General features: G+C 37.8%; 1 protein-coding gene across 4 annotated transcripts in view; it reads right to left on the bottom strand.

Moving 5' to 3' along the window:
* LOC127644730 (ras-responsive element-binding protein 1-like) overlaps positions 1–20,098 on the bottom strand; it is a 57,190-nt gene extending 37,092 nt beyond the window's left edge. For 2 of the 4 annotated variants that reach the window (XM_052128065.1, XM_052128066.1), the window contains exon 1: positions 19,554–20,098. The gene's annotated coding sequence lies outside the window, so the exon portion shown is untranslated. The remainder of the gene's footprint in view (positions 1–19,553) is intronic. The other 2 variants (XM_052128064.1, XM_052128063.1) reach the window with 2 other exon arrangements.
* Positions 20,099–21,499: the final 1,401 nt, after the last annotated feature.

Raw genomic sequence — 21,499 nt, 5'->3', positions numbered from 1 at the left:
AGGTTTTGTGTTTGTTACAGGGGGCTGTCTGTGTGAACTCTCACAATTAAGCTGGTGCTTGGTGCTCTGAAAAGGTCTCAAAATAAAGAAAAAAAAAATCTGGATTTTGGAGTTAGTTGAACCAATGTTAAAATGATAAAAGTTATTTTTCAATAGACATATTTTTTGTTTTTGTGTGAAAAGAGGGTGGGTGGTGGCAGTGGGGCTCATTGGGTGCTCAGCACCCCTAAAGCTCTGACCCTAGAATCGCCCCTGGTTAATACCGTAACTGTGTGATTTTCATGATTTTTGGTTCTGTGAACGGTTTGGTCCTGGGTATGGTTCCCCAGCATGCAATTTTCCCCTAGTGGGGATGGAACACAGTACTAAAATACTGTACATCGTGACAAGTGTAGTCCAATTCCCAAATGAATGTCTCTTATGAACCATTGCTTTTTGTTAATTCAAAATATACAGTAATATCAGTGTAGTGCGGTTCCCGAATGAATGACTCTTTATGAGCTATCTCTTTTTAGTGAAACAAAAACACTTAAACATAATTGGGAGTGGTTACTGAATTAACTGTACTGACACGCAAGTTGGAACTTTCATCATATCCAATTAGAAAAGAAAAAAGAACTGTTACTGTGTTATGCAATGTAACTAATGTTATACTTAAGGCTTCTTAGGTGGTTTTCAAACTGTGCACGTGTACTGTGGTCCGAATCTGAGCACAGTTGTTCCCAGCACCACACTGTTGGTCTGGTTTCAGAATTGCGTATTATTTTGTCGAACCCCAGTGCTTTTCAGTCATCAGCTTGCATCATCACAAATGTGCACATGATGGAAAGCACAACACGGGTTGCTATATTTTTGTTTTTTTATTAATTTTGTGTCATGATGCACACTAGAGTGAATGACACTCAAGCCTCTGTGTGTCGCATGCCGTAATTCAGCAGTTGTACATGTCCAGCAGCTCACCTCTGTGTCCCACAATGTTCCCCTGACACTCATGATGCACGTGTGTATTTTTTTTTGTGTGTGCAACTGATGATGTCATCATGCTTAAATCAGCAAAAACACACGAGCAAGTCATTTTACTTTCTGAAACGCGAACCGCACCAGATCATTGCAACCGAGCTCAGACCACTTCCAACAGGTAGTCTCGGGTTCGGTACCACAGTCCACTCCAAGGTCCGCAAAACAGCTTTCCCATTACCAACTTTTCATGTGAACCGTGCTCCGTCTCAGACTAAATTGCTTGTGTGAAAGCCCCCTTAGATTTAGATCAGGCAGTGCAGTTACTGCCTAGAGTGGATATTTATATAACAATGTGTAGTTAAAGGTATAAAAATTGTTTTAAATCACGTTTTGTTTTAAAAAATAAATGAAATTGTATTAAATGTTTTTGTTTGTATAGAATTTTTATTAAATATAAAGTTTGATTTAATTTATGCCACTAAAAAGTGTAAACATGCCTTTTACAGGAATTGTAGAAAATGTAATTCTGATTTTTTTATATCTGCTCTGTTGAAATCTGAAATGATCTCATCATTAGGTAATGCGCTGCTGAGGGCAGTGAAATTGCATTTCATATTTCCAAATATTATTACTCCCCAATGAACTAAAAGAATCGTTAATGGAGTCGTAAAGGAACCAGAATTGTTAAGAGGAATCAGAAAATTCCTTACAATTCCCATCCCAACAAATAAATTAACACAAATAAAATTAGATTATTCTTTTTGCAATTGAGTTAAAAGTTATAACAAGAAAGGAAAAATGTGTATTTACAATTTGCAAAATGAAACAAGAAACAGAAAATAAAGTATTAAATGTGGGGGAAAAAACAACAACTTTCAAGATATTTCAGTCCTGTAAGTACTATATACACTTTGGCAATATTGTAAATGTTGACAATCATGCCAATAAAGTATTGTTGACTTTGATTATGTGTGTTTGAGGAAAGAATGCTCAAAGCTCTTGCATCCCTGTGTGACAGACACAGGCAAGTGTTGAATTGTGGGCAGGTGTTAGCTCATGTGGCTATCACGTTCTGTTGGCTCTACACTCCATACTGTTCTTGTATCAGTTTCAGCATTGTGTTTATGTGTGTTTGTGTTGAGTGGGGGAGGTGTTAGAATGGAAGGGGCTTGGTGAGGATGGGGCCTACATTGCTCTGAAGTCAGAGAATCAGGAGGAGGATTCAGGGAGGAGAACACACCTTGAGAATGTTTCTGGCTAAACTGGTTCTACAGCAAAAAAAATTGAGCTCCATCTCTTCATTGCAAACCTTTTCTGCATCATATTCTGTGCACTTCACATTCCACAAAAGCTGTTCTGAGACCTTCATTGACTGTGATGTGTAGCTCAATGTTCTGCAGAGTTGAATCAGGCCAAATATATGAGGCAGTTCGAGGGAGAGAGAGAGCCACATGCAGATGATGTGTATGTTTATGTCTTTTTAAGTTTTCATTAAACATTATTTTGACAGTTCCCGCCTCCTCTTTGCCCATCTTAACCTTGTTGCATGCACTTTTACAGGAAACCCTTTTACTAGGAGTTCTTCTTCATAACCCCATTTACACCTGGTGTTAAGATCCGTTCAGTAGTGATCAGTGCTAAATACAGGTCAAAACAGGGTCTAAAACACACATAAGAAGGTAGTCAAAAACACATGTGACCACATCACATTTGAGATGCAAACACTAATCCATGCCAGACAGCAGTGAAGTGCCACTCCTCACTTGTCAATCAACCACTGCACTTCAACAAGTGCTCAAATTTTGCCATTGATGTGCTGCTTAAAAACGTCCAATCTGGAAAAAAATTCAAGTGGCTACCTTAACACAGGTAGTCTTCTAAAACAACAATTAATTTTGTGTTTGTGATTAGATAAAATTTCCTTGTGAAAAACTTCCATTTCTGAAATGAAAGTTTCCTTGTCATTTCTGACTTTTTCACGGTTTATTATCATGCAGAAATACAATGTCATGGTAATTGATGTATGGCGTCATGAATACAGAGACCCTCCCCTTCAAATCTGAACAGAAGTGGACACAGAAGACACATTTAAGTGACCATGTGTAAACATTGATGTGTCTCGCCTGAACACGTGATCAGATCACCCAGGACGCATCTTAATACCAAGTGTACACAGGGTCCATTTCAACATGAAGAGCAAAAGGAGTACAGGAGGCAGACCCTGCTGGAAACTCCAACTAAAACCAGATTAATGTGGTAGCTGTGTTTTGGATCATAGCCTAATAGCTCATTTCTAACTGGTCCAAGCTTGTTATTAGCTGGTCCTAACTGGTCCAAGGTGGTTATGTGCTTGGCCAGCTGGACTACCAGCTGTTGTGGACCTGGATGAGATAGTAGCCTAGATACACATGGACCAGTTTGTACCAGTTAATGAAAAGCTTGCTAACAGAGTTGTTAGTGTAAGACAAATCAAGAAATGTCCTCAAATGTGCTGAAACACTAATTGGAATGTCTATAAGAGGTTAACAGGGATGAGTGGTCCGCATGAAGCCCTTGGCAAAGCACCACTCAGCTGTCACTCCAAACAGGTGGCCCTGACATGACCTTTGGCTTCTGTTGTATACAGCAACCATTTTGTTTTAAGCTACAAAGCCACGAACTCTAGCATAACGCATGACATCACAGCAAGAGGATGAACTCCTGAGAAAGTTAACATCTTCCAAAAATACTTGCTTTATTTGTGTTCGGGTGGAGGGATGCTTGAGTGTTTGATGAGCATGAGCTACTAGCTATTACAATCTCCTGACAACCAAGTGCTTAAAACTCGATTATTGTATTTGCCTATTGCTGCAGCATTGTGAATTACTTCAGGATTATAGTGGAAACCAAGTTCTTCTTCAAACAACAAACCTGTTGAAAAGACAGCATTGCAGGACACCAGCATATACTGGGACAAATTCACTAAACATGTGTGCCAATTTTGCACTTGGTATTTCAAAAACCTGTGACTTATTCACAAAACACCCACAATCTAATTTGAGCAGGGCACAATCAGCATATTCATTATTTAAATTAGGTAATTGACATTTCTTTCCACTTTTCCTTTTTTGTTGGTGACCAAATTGGTTAGACCAGCACCAAACCAACACTAACAAGCATAAATCAAGCTGGTCTAAGCTGTTCTTTTTCAGTAGGGAAGCCACTTGCTAATGTCAGTGGAGCATAACCGTGCATTTACTATGAGGAGACCTTGACTTCCTCTGTCACAGACAGCTGCTGTCCTGAGATGAGCTGCATGCTGCAGTTTAGCAGGACAAGCTCTCTGAACTACCACCCATTACCAGCACTGTGCATTCCGAGCTATTTAAAACTCAACCCCAGCGTTGATTTACCCAAGCACACACTTCTTGTCATTATTTCACAACCATCCCCCTTCCACATGTCTCTCTTCATTTCATCCTTTCTCCAAACCCATCTTTTAGGGCTTCTCTTTTACTGTGTAAGCCTTGAAGTACTTGTATAGTGTTGAGGTTGAAGGCCTTACAGACAGATATTGTCTCAGACCAGACAAAACAGTGTATTCCCTGTGAGCTGAAGTAGGTCAGAAAGTTTATTTGGCAGTATTGAGCATGTTTACGCTCTGTGCTTACTGTCTCTGCTGTGGTGCTCGTAGACCCCTGCCTGCATGCATGCCAGCTCCCTGTGCTTCTGTTCTCTCTTTCTTGTAGCTAAAAAGTTTTATCATTGCTGATCATCAATATACACCAATCAGTTCCAAAATTAAAACCACCTGCCTAATATTGTGTAGGTCCCCCTCGTGCCGCCAAAACAGCACCAACCCGCATCTCAGAATAGCATTCTGAGATTGTATTCTTCTCACCAAAATTGTACAGAGTGAGTTACCGTAGACTTTGTCAGTTTGAACCAGTCTGGCCATTCTCTGTTGACCTCTCTCATCAACAAGGCATTTCTGCCCACAGAACTGCCACTCACTCGATGTTTTTTGTTTTTGGCACAATTCGGAGTAAATCTAGGGACTGTTGTATGTGAAAATCCCAGGAGATCAACAGTTACAGAAATAATAAAACCAGCCCATCTGGCACCAACAATTATGCCACAGTCCAAATAACTGAGATCACATTTATTCCCCATTCTGATGGTTGATTTGAACATTAACTGAAGCTCCTGACCCGTATCTGCATGATTTTATGCACTGCTGCCACACAATTGGCTGAATAGATAATCGCATGGATGATTGTTGGTGTCAGGTGGGCTGGTTTGAGTATTTCTGTAACTGCTGATCTCTTGGGATTTTCACATACAACAGTCTGAGTTTACTCAGAATGGTACAAAAAACATCCAGGGAGCGGCAGTCCTGTGGAAGGGAAAGCCTCGTCGATGAGAGGTCAACAGAGAATGGCCAGACTGGTTAGAACTGACTAAAGTCTTGATAACTTGGTAACCGCTCTGTCCTATTGTGGTGAGAAGAATAACATCTAAGAAAGCTATTCTGAGTGGGTGCGGGTGCATTTACTTGCACGATTAATCAAAAGTGAAGTGCTGCGGCTCGTGATGCATGAATGGCTTGTACACGCTGCACAAGTCTGTTGTGTATACTGTAGTCTTGTCACATTTTTAACTTTTTGTTTAGCATCCCATTCAACTTATGAAAACACGCTGCATGATCACGAGGAAGGATTACATAAAGATGTAGATTGGAATGCCATAGGTTGCCGACCCCTGGTGTACAGCATGGTTGTGTTGGTCCACAAGCTAGACCAACACAAAACCATCACTAACCAGCATAAACGAGCCTGGATAATCATGGATATTTAAAATAGTCCTTTCAGCAGAACTGTCTGTTATATCCACCCCTGCCACTCTTGCTCTGGCCGTCTGGCCCTCTGTCCTTCTCCACCCACCATCAATGAGTTTTTTCAAGTCCTTATCATCAGACACAGACTATGTCTATTCAATGCGCCCACTCTTGCGCTTCAGAACACGTGCATGCATGCATGCATGCATGCATGGGCACACACACAAGCAGCACAATGTCAAAGCTACATCTGAATAAAATAAGTCACAGATCTGGCTTAATTATAAACTACACATGGCCTCTTCGTTTAAACAATGTGTTTGAGAAGAAATTAATGTACAAGTGGTTTCTTACACTCAAATGTAACTCTTGTGTTCATCTTCTCAGAGGGACCCTGATCAAAGTACAGGGCCACATCCCTGACCGCTGGTCACCATAGAAACCACCATTCACTCCTGACTCCATTCATTGAACCATTCAGAGTCCCACTCAGTACCAGCCCCTAATGCTCCTCCCCTCTTCAAGAGTGCTATCCTCTAATACAGCCAATCCAGTCAGAGCGGTCAGGTGATACCGTAGGGCTTATGTGAGTGCATATGAGTGAGTAACTGCTGGAAACAGTCGAGGATTGCCTGTCAAACCTATTGCTTGTAAAAAGCTAGAGTGGACCATAAAAATAACCCACTGTAATCACACAAAAGCTATCCCTGAAATAAGTGAGGCATTGTGTTTGCGCAACCCTGGTGGTGGTGGACAGACCGCTACTGTGGAGATGGTGTGGAGGAGAAGCCAGTGCAAAGATGGTCTCCACCCAGCATTAGCCATTAGCTTGACAAACTCATATTGCTGACATAAAAAGCATACTTTTACAGTGTTATCACATTAAAGTAATGGAAATTGCATGCATATAACCTGATAAGAGTGCTTTGGAATCCCCTAAACAGAGTGCAAACCTTCGTAAAATGCTCACAACGTCATTTTCAGTGGGCAGAGTCCATACATGTGTGTAAAGTAATCCCTCACTGACCGTGGTCCCCCTCATAATCTTCTGAACTTTGCCTTTATAAGCAGACCGATTTGGGGCCAGTCTTTCAGTGTAGTTCCTATTTAAGTCTGTGACAGACGTAACTAGACCATGTTTAAAAATAATCAATTTTGAAAAAAAATAAATAAATAAAAATTAGGCATGTTTCTTTTGCCAGTACCGGAGCATTGGTGACTAACTAAAAATAAAAATACATATTTAGTATAAACTGATTTTTTTTTTTTAATAGAATTTTTTAGATTTTGTGTTTATGTAGTATAAAAGCAATAATGATCTTTTAATACATAAATATATTTAAGGTGATTAAATGATTAAAAGCAAGCAATGGGAGGGAGAGTGCCCTTGACTCAGTCACTGCTGGAGGATGGTACATTAACTCTAGACTGTGCTTGAGAGCTTCACTTTATTTAGTTTACCAGCTACTGGAAAGCTTGCTTCTAAAACAACCAGGCCAATTTAACTATTACACTTGTGTAACAACAACATGAAATAACTATGCAGCACAATGAGCTAGTAGCTAATAGCTAGCAGTCATGTTATTGTTTTGTGTCGCGTTTAAAATTATGTCACAGCAGTAGAGACGGCGCAACTATGACGATCAGCCTATAATCCCACCCACGTTGAGGTAGCACTAAACAGCAGTGGAAAGCAAACTCAGAAAAGTAAAGCAAGTAGAGTTGTGTCGAACTGTAACGTGCAGTGGAAAAGTGCCATAAGTTATGGGTAGCTTTTAGCTTGGGAAGCTACACTTTGAAAGTAACTTCCCCAACACTGCAGCACACATTCACACTCATACACACTAGTGGTCGACCAATATAATCGCAGAGGCCGATAAATTTTACCATTTGGCAGATTTTTTTTCTTGAATCGCCGAAAATCATCTGCTTGCATATGAAGCGACTGACACATGTAAACATCCAACCATGGTTTGTTTTGTTGTTACATGCATCGTTTTACTACAGTAATAGACCGGTATGCAACACAGTCTCATTTATACGGTCCACATATAAGAGCAGACGCGTTTGAGCTCCTAATGTTAAAGTGCTCGCCTGTTTCATTCTCACTCTCTCTCCTCAACAGTTACCTGTAACATTTAATTGTCTTGTCTAATGATAAAAGGCAAATATCAATAAAACTTCTATTATATACCATTTGCAAATATGCAGATATCTCATTAAACAGATATAATTCACGAATCTCATGAAAATCCAGTGTTTTATTCCAGCTCATCTAATCTCTTCCTCTATCAGCCAGAATCAAAACTTCAGGATCAGAATCAAAAGTTCCTCTGATTTACAAATTATGATGGTCAGTGGTCACAATCAAAGCAGGCAATCCAGGCTGTTTAAATGGTCAGGATATTGCTGCTCATGTTGGATCCACACAAGTGTGTGAGTGCAACCAAAGACTTTCTAGCAAATCAGTCCACTGTCAGCCATGTTTGGAACGCTCCCGGGAGGCTATTACCAGTCATGACAGTGCAGCTCCTTTCTACTTGAATGGGGAAAGACCGTAATCTCCAAAACGGTTGGTCAAGATTACGATCAAAGAACATATTTCAAATATTTCAGCAGTCAAATCTGACAACACTGGTATCATAAATGGTGCTTCTTTACCTCAGATTAGCCTAAAAAATTAAATTTTCCCAGCCTTTATAGCTAATGCGCATGTGCATTCTCAAGTTGAAAGGTGATGTCTGTACCTAAAAGGTGATTGGCTCTTTTACCTGTAATGCGGGGCTTCCTATCTGCATCCGTTGACCGTTGGCTGCAGTTGGGTGTTCTAATTTCTCCCATTTATTTTAATTGAAGTGGCCCATCTCTGCTAAATACTCTCTGGTCCAAATTCAAAGTAAAAGTGCTTCACATGTGCTATAAGTAAATGTCTTATTCACTATGCACTGTATGTATGTACAATTGGTTTGATTGCGTATTTTTTTAGTAAATGTGATTGCTAATGTGGACATGCCATCCGTGGTTGCTGGACTACTGTTGGTACTCTCATTTCCTGCTTCCAATATATTAACAATTTCTTCATGTGCAAATAAATTACTAAAATTTGATGACTAAACAGAAATCAGAAGAAACTGCTATCTACCATTTAAAATACAATATTATTATATATTTTTTTCTTTTTTTCAATATTTAGTAAATATAGTGCTAAAGAAGAGTTTATTTCTTTTTAGCAATTTTATGTTTATGTTATTTACTATATTAAATTGTGTGATATATCGGCATTGTATAGGCCTATCGGCCACGCTGCTCTATGGATATCGGCATCGGCAATTAAAAAACCCATATCGGTCAATCACTAATATACACAACCTGGCGCTGCTAACTCGTCCAAACTAGATGTGTGAATGCATGTCTAGACCTGAGAATCTTCTGAAGTAAATTCACCTTAAGTAAGAATAGAATATTAAATCAGGTTTGAGCTTTAGATCACATTTCAATGTTTGTTTTATTAACGCTGTACACATGGATTACAATCCATGTTCAAAACCTGTCCTTGTGTTTCCCTTATTCACTACGGTCAGCCTACAATAATGATTTTAATTTAGAGCTGTCAATCGGATTTTTACATGTTTACAAATATTCAAGAGTTCTGTGTATTTTATAACACTGCAGCAGTTTTGAGAGTCCCAAAGTGTGTCTCTAAGTGTGTGTACTGCTGTTTTCTTAGACAATTTTTCCCCCCTCAGTCACAGAAATGCACAAGTTATCACTTTTCATTGTCCTTTTATCAGAATTTTTTTTATAATTTTTTTGTATTTATTTATTTTGCCTGAGGAAGACCTATGGTCTAAATGCTGCAAGCAAGTGTATGCCAAAATATATTTTTAAAGCAAAAAATCAGTGTAGCAGATTTAAGTAAACAGATCTAAAAGCCACTAAAGGTACAAGATAATCTTATTTATAATGTAACAATTTCATAGCACAGTAATGTATTTTATTTTGTTTAGCGTGAAACCATCTCTCCAATTTTACTTGCAAAGAAACTATTCAACATTATTTGAATTGTTATATTGCATATTTCTGCATATTATCTTCATGTTCCATAATTATATGATCTCAAAATTTCATCATTATTAAATCCTAGTTTTGCATTTTTATATTACAGTGTGCATAGTTATAGTTTTACAGTTCACTTGCATTGTTCACTAAAGCTGTCGATTGTAATATAAATGAAGTGTCTTCGATTGAATTAATGAGCTATTTCGCGAGTTTCACCACTTGCACTGATATGTGTAGTACAATATAAGCATTAATGTGTATTGTTTAGCGAATAAAAAAGTTGACTAATCATATTAAAATATAATTAAGAGTGTTGTTTATCTTCCGCAAAGTAAGTAATATGTAGCTTATAAATGTTTAAACTAATAAAATAATGTCAACATGAAAATATCACATCATGACTCTGTGGTTCACAGTGCTGAAACACAACTCGCATAACATGTTCCTCCATAAGTAACTTGCCGTTTTATGCTTCAACCTCTAGAGGTTCCAAAAGTTGCATAGTGTAGCTTTAATTAATCCTAATTCGAGAATTATATTGGCCTGTGTAAATGCAGACAACCCAAAAATCTATACAAATGTAGATTGTGGGTCAAAGGTAAAGCATTACTGTAATTTTGTCTTATCTAATGATTACCTGATTGATAGGCTGGATGTTCGACTGTAACATATCTATCTTATTTGACATTATACTCGCATTGTTAGCAATCTAAAGGAGAGAAAGATGATTCAACTTACACAGTATCCCATATATTTTAATGTTGCAATGAACAGCATGTTTTGTGAGCTGTATTTACACAGCAAAATTGTTTGGGGTAATGGGAAGGGAGCAAAAAACAACTCTCTGACTGGCTAGAACTTGGCTTTTTGCAGATAACAATACAAATGTTTACACATAAAAACAATACATGAGAGCGATTAACTAGCTCTGAACAAGCTGAGAAAAATTGCATGCAGATACTGAGCTCAGAGAGGCGATGGAGGGCACTGTGGAGCAAGTTGTCCTGTTTGGAGCCAAAGGACACTGATATGTTTGAGCAACCTGTGGACGTTTATCAAAGATTTGAAAAGTAAGACCAGTTTCTATCATGTGTGTTAAGATTATCATTCTAATATACATTACTGATCACTATAACACTGACAGCCCTTGGTGATAATGGAAGTGCATATGCTAATGTGAAGAGTATAGAGGCACAAATACAAGAATTACAATATCAATTCACATCACAGCTTTACAAATCTTGGAACTATAAGAATGTGAGCCCTATATCATCACATTAAAATAATTACTCATTCATTTTCTTCAAGTTCTTTGTCTCATTTTAGTGGACTACAAGAAAATGCCCTATACTCTGAGATAAGCAAGTTAATATTTACTGCAACCCTAAGATGAACCAGGCTACAAAAGAATGAGGAGTGACCTTTGCCTTGTTTCCATGTTTTGTTTTCTCTGTCCTGTTCCCTAAGGGATACTTTCCTCCTCGACAAGTCACTAAAACTAATTTGCAAGCTGTGATTAGTTTGTTTAATTGGGAATGCACTCTCAAAATGCAACTTTTCTTTTCAAATTTGCATGAAAATACATTTGCATAAATTTAAGCAATTCTGATAATGACAAACTTAATCGGTCAGTAGGTTATTAACATCAATTGCATCCTTTTCTTGCTGGACCACACTTGGTTTTGTATGTACCATCTGCTTGCAAATGTTACGCTTAATATGAGAGTGGAAACGAAGAACAAATCAGCTTTTAACAACATATTTAGTTTAAAGTACTGAATGTACAACATTGCTGGCATTTACCCAAAACTGTTACGGTAGCAAACGTGGATTAGCAGACATTAGTCAGAGTCAGTATGGTAGATAGGCATATTTTTGAGGAAAACACTGTCTGCCTTATGTTCGAAGAGCTCCAAGTGACGGGAGCGGCTGAGTTTCTCCTCCTGAAAGGGTGCCATTTTTGGTTTATTGTCTACACTGCCTCAGGACATTTTGGGAGAGGCTGCTAGAGAACTGTTTGAATCACTTTAATCCTATTGAATAATAACAGCCAACTAGTTAGCATCTTTCAGCTAGCATGACTTCATAACCCGTGTTTTAATTTAATTAGCCCATTGAATAACAACTTTTGAAAGGTAGCAATGGGTTATGAAAGAGGTATGCTGAAAACGCCATTAGATGATACGGGAAGATCTTATGATAACTGGCCATGACTTGCTCACTAATGAGATAAATGTGCTATTGAAAGAGTAGGCCTTTAGTTATATCGCAGGGTTTTTCCTGGCTCAAAATTAGGTGAAGGTGGTACCATACTGATCAAAAATGTGACGATAAAAACACGTAAACTTTGGCTTTGCTTTAATAAACTACTAATGACCTGGCAACTGAATACTAGTGTTAATTTTGTCAGCTGTTTTTATATTTAGTTTTAGTCTTAATCCTGTGTCAAATGTCCTTTTAATTTTAATCATATTTAGTAAACCTTATCCTATTATATTTAATTTTTTTAGTGAAGTTTTAGTTGACAAAGTCTGGGCTTTTTAATGTAGTTTTAGTCAATGAAACCTGTTGGCATTTTAGTCATATTTTAGTAACATTTAGTCATATTGCCATTTTAGTCACTGAAAACTGTAAACATTTTAGCCATAAGAGTATTATTGACAATTATTGTCAATCTTGTCTATACAAAACCAATATATATTTATACACACATTTTATTGTTGTTGCCATTTTAGTGTTATTTTTCACATAATATTGATCTTATCATGATGATCTCATCAATGATGCAACACGTTGCAAGCAGTAGACAGCGGGGATGAGAGACGAGCGTCTCCGTGTTAGAGTACGTATCAGCCGGCGGAACTCTAAATCTCTCCCGGTCTCGACTCCCGTTCAGATTGGGGTCTCTTCCACGACTGGTTGAAGCGGCTCTGACCGCACCGAGTTTGAGCTTTAATTAAGGATGAAATAATGATATATCGCCAAGCTGTGATCTGTGTTTCTATCAAGACACTCGAGCTGCTGCGCTCCTCTCGTCTCACGTTTCATCGTTATAGTTTTATATGATCTCAAGTCATGTTAAATGACAAAAAGCGATTATTCGACAACGGAATTATTTTATTATTATTGCAGAGATTTGTAGTTACAAATGACAATCCATCAAGTTTACATTAAACCAGAGTTTTGTAGACAGCTGGAGGTGGCACAAAATTTGACAGAGGTGGCCGCCTAGTAATTCTCTATGAAGACTCTATGCTGTGTCATGTTTAATGCATTATGTTCAGCAGATACTTGACAAAATTCAAGAACAAATGTTAACAGTGCTGCAAAACCAACCGACAAGAAATGTACCAAACAAATCTAGGAAGCTGACAAAATATGTCGCATTCAGTCATTCTGTATACCGACAGGCAAATTGAGGCTCTTTTAAGACAAGTATTAAGCTAACAGTTCAGCCACATCTGTTTCCCATTGCACATCGCTCTCAGAGACAAACAGAGGAGGATCTGTCTTGCTAGTGAGCAGCCGGGATGTTTCTCTCTGAAGCTCTCCTTGGTTTGTTGCGCAAAAGCACACAAGAGCAGACTGTGTGACCATAAAGATCAGTGCTGGAACAATCCTATGTGGTCATCATTCAAACACAACAATGACATACTGACACCACATGAGGACAACCGTTTCTCAACCTGCAGTGCACAACTATATTTTCCAGATAAATGACTACTGCACTAACTGAAACTAAAGTCACAGCTATGTCATAACATTTAATATACTGTCACAGTATGTTGCAAATTGTAATGCTATTAATGGAGTTAATGGTTTAGGAATACAGTATTCTGGGTTCAATACAAGTTGAGCTCAATCGGTAACATCAGTTGCTTAATGTTGATTTCCACAAAAACAAATTTAAAAAAATAATAATAATAATAATTTGTCCCTCCTTTTCTTAAAAAAAGAAAGATGCAAAAAACAAGGTTACAGTGAGGCACCAAAATCATGTTAACAAGCATTTTGTTTGTCTTGTGGCAATACTTTTAAAAAGTATTTTAATTGGCCCTATAAATTTACATTGTAAGTGCCTCATTGTAACCCAGATTTAAAAAAGGAGAGACAAAATACATTTGTAGTAATCGACATTATTCCACAAATGCTAGCGATTGGGTTTAACTTTGAATATTCCTTTAAGGGGATAGTTTCACTATAAATTAAATCATCATTAACTCACCCTCACATTGTTCAAGACCAATTTAACATTATTTACTCCATGGAAAACAAGGAGATGTTAAGCAGAATGACACCTTCAGTCACCATTCACTTTAATTGTATGAAAAAAGATGCAATTAAAGTGAATGGTGACTGAGGATTCTGCCTAAAATCTCATTTTGTGTTCCACAAAGGAATGAAATTCATACGAGTTTGAGTAGTAAGTAATTCACCCTAAAATCATCTTGTGGCTATACTTCTGAGGCTACATCTACATTATTCCGGATACATTTGAAAATTAAGTTTTTGTATTCAAAACACTCTCCGTCCACACTGCCGTTTTTAAACGTTTTCCAAAAGTTTTTAGTCCACACTGAAACATATGAAAATGCTTAAATCCCCTTACTGCGCAAAAATCGCAGTTGCATGTATGGTCTGAAACACAATTGTCCTCATGTTCCGCTGCCGGACACCAATTCAGAGAAAACTTCCTGTCACCTTTGAAAGAATGCAATGTGAAGGTTTTACAAAGTAACATTTAACTTTAACAACTCTATCAAAGTGAATATCACTCACAACAGTGCCGCCATAACAAGGGCCACCATCTTGATTGGTTTGGTTAAATGGATAACATGACTGCGTCACATGCATGGGTGGGATTATAGCATTCAATAATCCATGTATGTATCCACTGACTAACCAAATCTTAGTACTGACAGTGTTAGATGAACAGAAGTCAGGGCTAGGTGGTTTTTCAGATTAATTCAAATTTGAGTTCAGACACAATTTTTTTTATTGAGATTTTGATAAATAATATTGCAAACACAGTGGTTAGATACATTGTAAATCCACCAAAGGCTGAATAAGGGATCAGCAGTTACAGAAATACTCAAGCCAGCTCATCTGGCACCAACAATCATGCCATGGTTAATGTGAATATTAACTGAAGCTCCTGACCCATATCTTGTATAAAATGATTTTATGCACTGCACTGCTGCCACATGATTGGCTGATTAGATAATCGCATGGATAATTGTTGGTGCCAGATGGGCTGGTTTGAGTATTTCTGTAACTGCTGATCTCCTGGGATTTTCACACACACAACAGTCCCCACCACTTTTTAAAACAAAGTGACGCCCTTGGTCACATGACAACAAATACGTCATAGTTTTCAGATATATCAATTTTCCCAGTCCACACTACAATACGAAGATGGGGTTTTCAAATGTATCCACTTGGAGTGTTTTTGAAAAGCTCCGATTTCGCTGACAAGAACGCAGTCTCAGTGTGGAAGGACAACATTTTGAGAAAAAGATGAGCTTTCAAACGTTAGTGTGGATGTGGCTTGAAACAGTGAGCATTTTAATGTTTAAGGATTGTTTAAATTCTACATTTATGGCGCTAATGCTAACCCGCCATGCATGGCCATAATATGCAAAGGTACCACTTGTTATTGTATTTAAAATGTCGCTGCTTCAAACCACTGCAACAATCTCAAAAACACCTTCTTTTAGGCCAGATTTATTTCGAAATTACATCACAACAATTATTTCTTCAACTTTGCTGGAAGTATTTTGCAAACTTTTGTGTGTGTATATTTTCATTCTTGGGTAAACTAACACTTTTAATGGAGATCTGAGATGAAAGCTTGGCAATCATATAAGTTTTTCAGTCAAAATTGCTATCAATTTTCCAAGGGAAAAACATTTATCATGTTTTTTAAATTAATTAGCCACAGGCAGTTTCACATCTTTAAAATGTGTGTTTAATTCTACAACACAAAGCTGGGAAGCCTACAGTAGAATGCTAGTACAAGACGAACTGGTTCCACAATGTGACTAGACCTGCTATCTTCCCAATTCAGAAACTTTCTGTCACCCTCCCTATACTCTTCACTAATACCCAGTGTTCCACCTCTAGAAGCTATCAAAAATTCACAAACTGTGGGCAACTGCCAGCTGACAAAACTGTTTAGTCAGCAACAGAGGCAGGGTGGGAGAGAAGGGGTGGGGGAAGTAAGAGAAGGAGGCCAGCAAAGCTGTGTGTGATTCATCTTCTTTTTCTCCCGCAGACAAAAGCAAAAAAGAGAAAGCAAAGCTTACAACCCCTCAAAAAGGACTGTTAGCATGTACAAAAAATTAAGCAATGTATTATTGTGGTAAACATCAAGGGTAATGAGAGTTTGACTATTAATATATCTTTGATTAACTTTCGCACAACTTAATTCTTAAGTTTACAGGGAAAGGATATGGTACCTATTGTTTTTGTTTTCTAACTTCCTCTATCCACACAGACTGCTTTATTTCCTGTCATCCATGTCCCACTTGTACCAAAGAAGTTCCCATGAAGAATCTGTTTAACTTTTTGTCTCTTTACTACACTTTATCATTTAAAAATAAAGCGGAAAATACTGTGTAAACAAACCAATGTGTTTTGTTATCATAGAAGGATCCCCAGCTCAATGTCAATATATTTTAACAACTGTGAGTGGTTTAAAAAAGAGGTTCTCCATTCCGGTTTGTATGTTTTTGTAAAGTACACCACTTTAACAATGGATTCAGCAGCATTACAAAGTAATATTCAGTTAGTACAATTACATATGATGTTATAATCACATTACAGAGGGAACTTTGCATAATCAAGCTACAGCCTTCGTTTGAAATAATATGGCATGCAAATGCTTCAGACAAAAAAGTATTTAATTTAAATTCCACTGATTGAATTTTATCGTAATTACAATATCAAGGGAATAATCGACAATTATGACTTTTGCCAAAATCATGCAGCCCTAGATGCGAATAAAGTGCTTACATGACATTTTAAAAATACAAATAATTGTTTTAGTCTGACTGAAATAGAACTTTTAAAGTGTATGTGAACGTATAAAGTGAATGTTACACTTTTACATAACAAGAAGACCAGAGTCCAAATTAACAACAGTAGCATTAAAATAAGTATTGTTCAGAGCTTCAAAGTCATAAATTAGTTATACTAATTTAAGACGGTCTCTTAAATTCAAATGAAACATGCTAACTGTTTGCATCCATCCACTCAAAACTAAGTTTCTTAGGCACCACAGGTACCATATCTCACCCAACACCCTAGTCATGCTTCCCATTCCCTTATGAGGTAGAGGGAACATAATCTTATCTAAAATAGACAGGTTAAAAATAGCTCCAGAGTGAAACAGGATGCCCATCTCTACCCCTGGATGAGTGAACAGAACGCCCATCACTAAGGGCAAAAGGTTCGGTGAGGTACAGATAGTTTCTCCATCCACCCCAGGATCAACAGATTGGCCACTTTGTCTTTCCACTGTGTAAACAATCACAGTTCGGCATGTTTGTCAAGTTACGTTTACTAGGGAGCCCTATAAGTTGATTTTTATCCATGTCTAGTAATCAAGGTCAATTAAGGTGTGTTGTCTTTAGGATGCTAATTAATACATTTTTAAGTTTGATTATTGATATTAAAATAGACAGTAAACACCAAAGCTCAAAACAAATCACTCACTCAATGAGTATAGTATCACCTCTTTTTGTTGGCCTTTGAGACTCCTTATAGACTACAGAGTTTTGTATACAAAGTGGGGTAAAGTCTGATGGCTGCTTTCTATCACTATCAGCATGGCAGCTCTGATGATCACAATGGGTTTTCTCTATTCAACTCTGGCGACTCCCTGCTGAGGACAGAGGAGATTACAGTCCAGACCACTGGTTGACTGTTCAGTCGAACATGCCTTTGAATTTTCATGGTCTTCTGGCTTTATGTTACTGATTTTTACTGAACAATCAGATCTCCACCCTACTTCAGCTTGCATTGTGATAAAAGGAAAATGGGGAAAGGAGGATTTTCTTCATGTTTTAAGTTGGAAAAAGGGTTAGGAGGTGAAATAACAAGAGCAATATAATTTTATATTTCAGTTGTCAGACAATTAAAAAAATTATAATTTCCTTACATTTATTATTAGAGAAACAAAGTGGTAAGTTCTCTGTTTCAAGTGATGAATCAAAAGATTCCCTTGTTGGAAAACATTTACGATGGTTTCAATGTTTTATGATCATTTAAGACTATACAAAGGAAAGCGACTTGGCATCTCTAACAACCAACACAGTTTTCTCATGTAAGATCAGTTTCAGAAACAATACCTCGCTCTAAATGTCTCAACACAGTGGTTGTCAAACAGCAGGTCATCTATCCATAGACAATTTTCACAGACTGTGATGATGTTGTGTCCCCTTATTTAGCAGCATAGCCAACTTTTTATATTTGCCATTTTTTATTTATCTAGTGTAAATTGTTAACTTTATACTTTGTAATATATTACCCTGGAATTAGTTTTAAAATAAGGAACAAGTTACAACAGATGCAATGAGGTTTCTAACAGCTTTCTGAGAGAGTGACAGTACATGTGCCATCTTTTATTTTCTGGCTGTTGAAATACATCGCTTTATAGTTTACACCCTAATAGTTCAATACAACCTAGATGTGATAAAAAGCCAGCAGACTTGGGGTCAAAAAAGTGAGTGAATGATGCTGGCACTGCAGGCCTCCTGGAGCCCAGTGTAGAATTTGATAATGGAATGCGAACTGCTCATCCGGATCTCAGCGCTTTCTGAAACTCCACAGAGACGCAAGAACGATCTGTGGATGATGGGAGGAGGGCACGAGGCACGAGCATAGTCTCTGACGAGTCACTCAATGTAGTGATACAAGTTTTAAAGTAGACTATAATCATCACAAACCAATATAGTTTAACTGACATCGTCGAACTATGTTCTTACGTCAAATATGGTAGTCTGAATGAATGTCTTGGAAGACTATCCGGTGTTCATTTTGTGCAGCGAACCCAACCCAAAGAGTCTCGCGCTGTGTAAACCGACGACAGCGAACTTCCTCCTTTAAAACATTTGACATTCCCAAACACTACGTTTCTAACGAGTGACAGACAAAAGAAAGGTTGTCTGGTGAGCAATAACGACTTCTCTATATATTGAAGACCTGTCGAAAATGCAAATAAAACATAATCATCAAATGTCCTGGCAAGGTTAAAATATAAAGGGAAGCGTGTCCAACCCCCCACGCGCTCGTCACGATCAAAGTACAAAGATGTGGATGCTTCAATTCACTATAAAAATACTCACTTTTGATAGCACTACCTAGAGTAAACTTTGTTTGGTCAAGTCAGAGAGAATGGCCCAATTATAGAGCTTATGGCTTCTTAAAGTGGTCGAGTTTAACACTCAGGTAGGCAGAATAAACATGTGCGCTCGCGAGTGAATTCCTGTAGTCAGGCGTTCAACCTTTGGATGCGAGAACTAAACGAGGAAGCACAAATCGTGTGCTGCACAAGCAGCTAGGAAAAAAAGATTGGTCATCACTTCAACATCTTCGGCCTTCCAAGTTTATGTAAACTTCCAATAAAGTATTCATACAACAAAGTTTGCGTTCGACAGGGTGGACAGCGTACACAAAACATCACGAGATAAAATGTTGAAAACTGCGCAATACTTACGTTTGACTTTGTCGGGGTTGGGCAGATTGCGTTGAGACATGGTGATGGTGAAAAGAGATGATGGACTTCGAAAAAAAACTGCAAACTTGTTCCGGAGAGCGATCAAAATGGCGTATTTGAGGATGTGCAGAGTTCGCCAATTGGAGACTTTACATCGCTCACTTGCTTTAGCTCCCTAAATGAATGATGTCCATCGACACTTCCGACGAGTGAGGGTCAGAAAAGTCACTTTTTCCTCAAAGTGTGTTCCTGAGCGCTGCTCAGTGAACGTGACAAGTCGACGCATCACGTGTTGCTTTAGTCTCCAAGGGGACGTGTGTTACTGAGGCTGCCACTGGAGTTCAGCTGTGAGCATCTCTACGGAGGGGCGCAAAACTTCGCTTCCACTTTTGTCCAGCCTCATCCAATTGATGATTTATTTAGACAAAGATATATAGAAAGGTATAATTCACCCAAAAATGAAATTTCTTTCATCATTTACATTCTTTTTTCTGCAGAAACCACACGAAGATTTTTAGAAGAATATCTCAGCTATGCAGATCAAAGTGAGGACAGTGTCCAAAACTTTGAAGCTCAAAAAGCACATAACGGTAGTATAAAAGTAATCAATACGATTTCAGTGGTTAAAGCCATATCTTCAAAAGCAACAAGATAGGTGTGTTTAAGTCCTTTTTTACTATAAATTCCACTTTCCCTTTCCTAAGTGACTTTTTTTCTGAGTTCTTCTTTTCATGCATTTTGCCACTTACTGGGCAGGGAGGATAATTTCTTTAGTCAAAAAGGACTTAAATATTGATCTGTTTCTAACCCAAACCTATCATATCACTTCTGAAGGCATGAATTTGGATTACTTTTATTCTGCCTTTATATGGTTTCTTAGCTTCAATGTTTTGGATCCTGTTGACTTGCATTGATTGGACCTACAGAGCGCAGAGATATTCTTCTAAAAATCTTCAATTGTGTTCGACAGAAGAAAGAAAGAAAGTCATACACATCTGGGATGGCATGAGGTTGAGTAAATTATGAGATAATTTTCATTTTTGTGTGAACTTTGATACTGATGATGCAACACACCTCGCACATTTGGCACCTCCACGCTATCACAAGACAAACACTTGTTGGTTGTTACACTACAACCGAGATCTTTTGTCAGTTCAAAAATACTGTGACAGGGCATTTATAGACAAAAAATGAATTGAAATGTGGAAGAATGACAACACAATTGTAGGTAACACGCCATATACGACCATGTATAATATGGTTTACCGAATTAGGAATGTTTACATTTCAACAAATCATCAAATATTTGTACGTATATACATTTACATTTACCCATTTGGGAGATGCTTTTATCCAGTGTATTCAAGTGTTTCAAGGTATACAGATGCAATTAGGTATTCTGAGATAGCCTACCTTGCCTGGATTTCGATAATAGGCCTGTGCAAATCGTGGCTCTATGAATATAACCCAGCTGTCTGTTAAGATCTCAAACCTAAAGTCAATGTAAATGTCTATGGTATAGTAAAATGTTAAATGTTGTATTTCATGTGTAAGATATATCTGCTGTGAAGTGAAATTAAAGAAATAGTTCACCAAAAAATGACATGATAGGTTTGGTTGAGAAAAATCTACATTTATATGTCCTTTTTTATTTATTTTTTTAAATATAAATCTCCACTTTCTCTTTCACTTCCACATATTTCGTTTTTTGGCAATTCACATTCTTTGCACATATCACCACCTACTGGTTGGGCTGGTAAAGGTGGAGATTTATAGTAAGGAAATCTGTTTCTCACCCACACCTATCATATCATTTCAGAAGACGTGTATTTAACTACTGGAGTCTTATGGATTATTTTTATGCTGCCTTAATGTTTGTACTTCAAAGTTCTGGCCAACATTCACTTGCATTGAATAGACCAACATAGCTGAGATATTCGCCCACA

This window comes from Xyrauchen texanus, chromosome 6 (assembly GCF_025860055.1).
Source record: "Xyrauchen texanus isolate HMW12.3.18 chromosome 6, RBS_HiC_50CHRs, whole genome shotgun sequence".
NCBI classification, from domain to species: domain Eukaryota; kingdom Metazoa; phylum Chordata; class Actinopteri; order Cypriniformes; family Catostomidae; genus Xyrauchen; species Xyrauchen texanus.
This window is presented reverse-complemented; position numbering and strand designations above follow the sequence as displayed.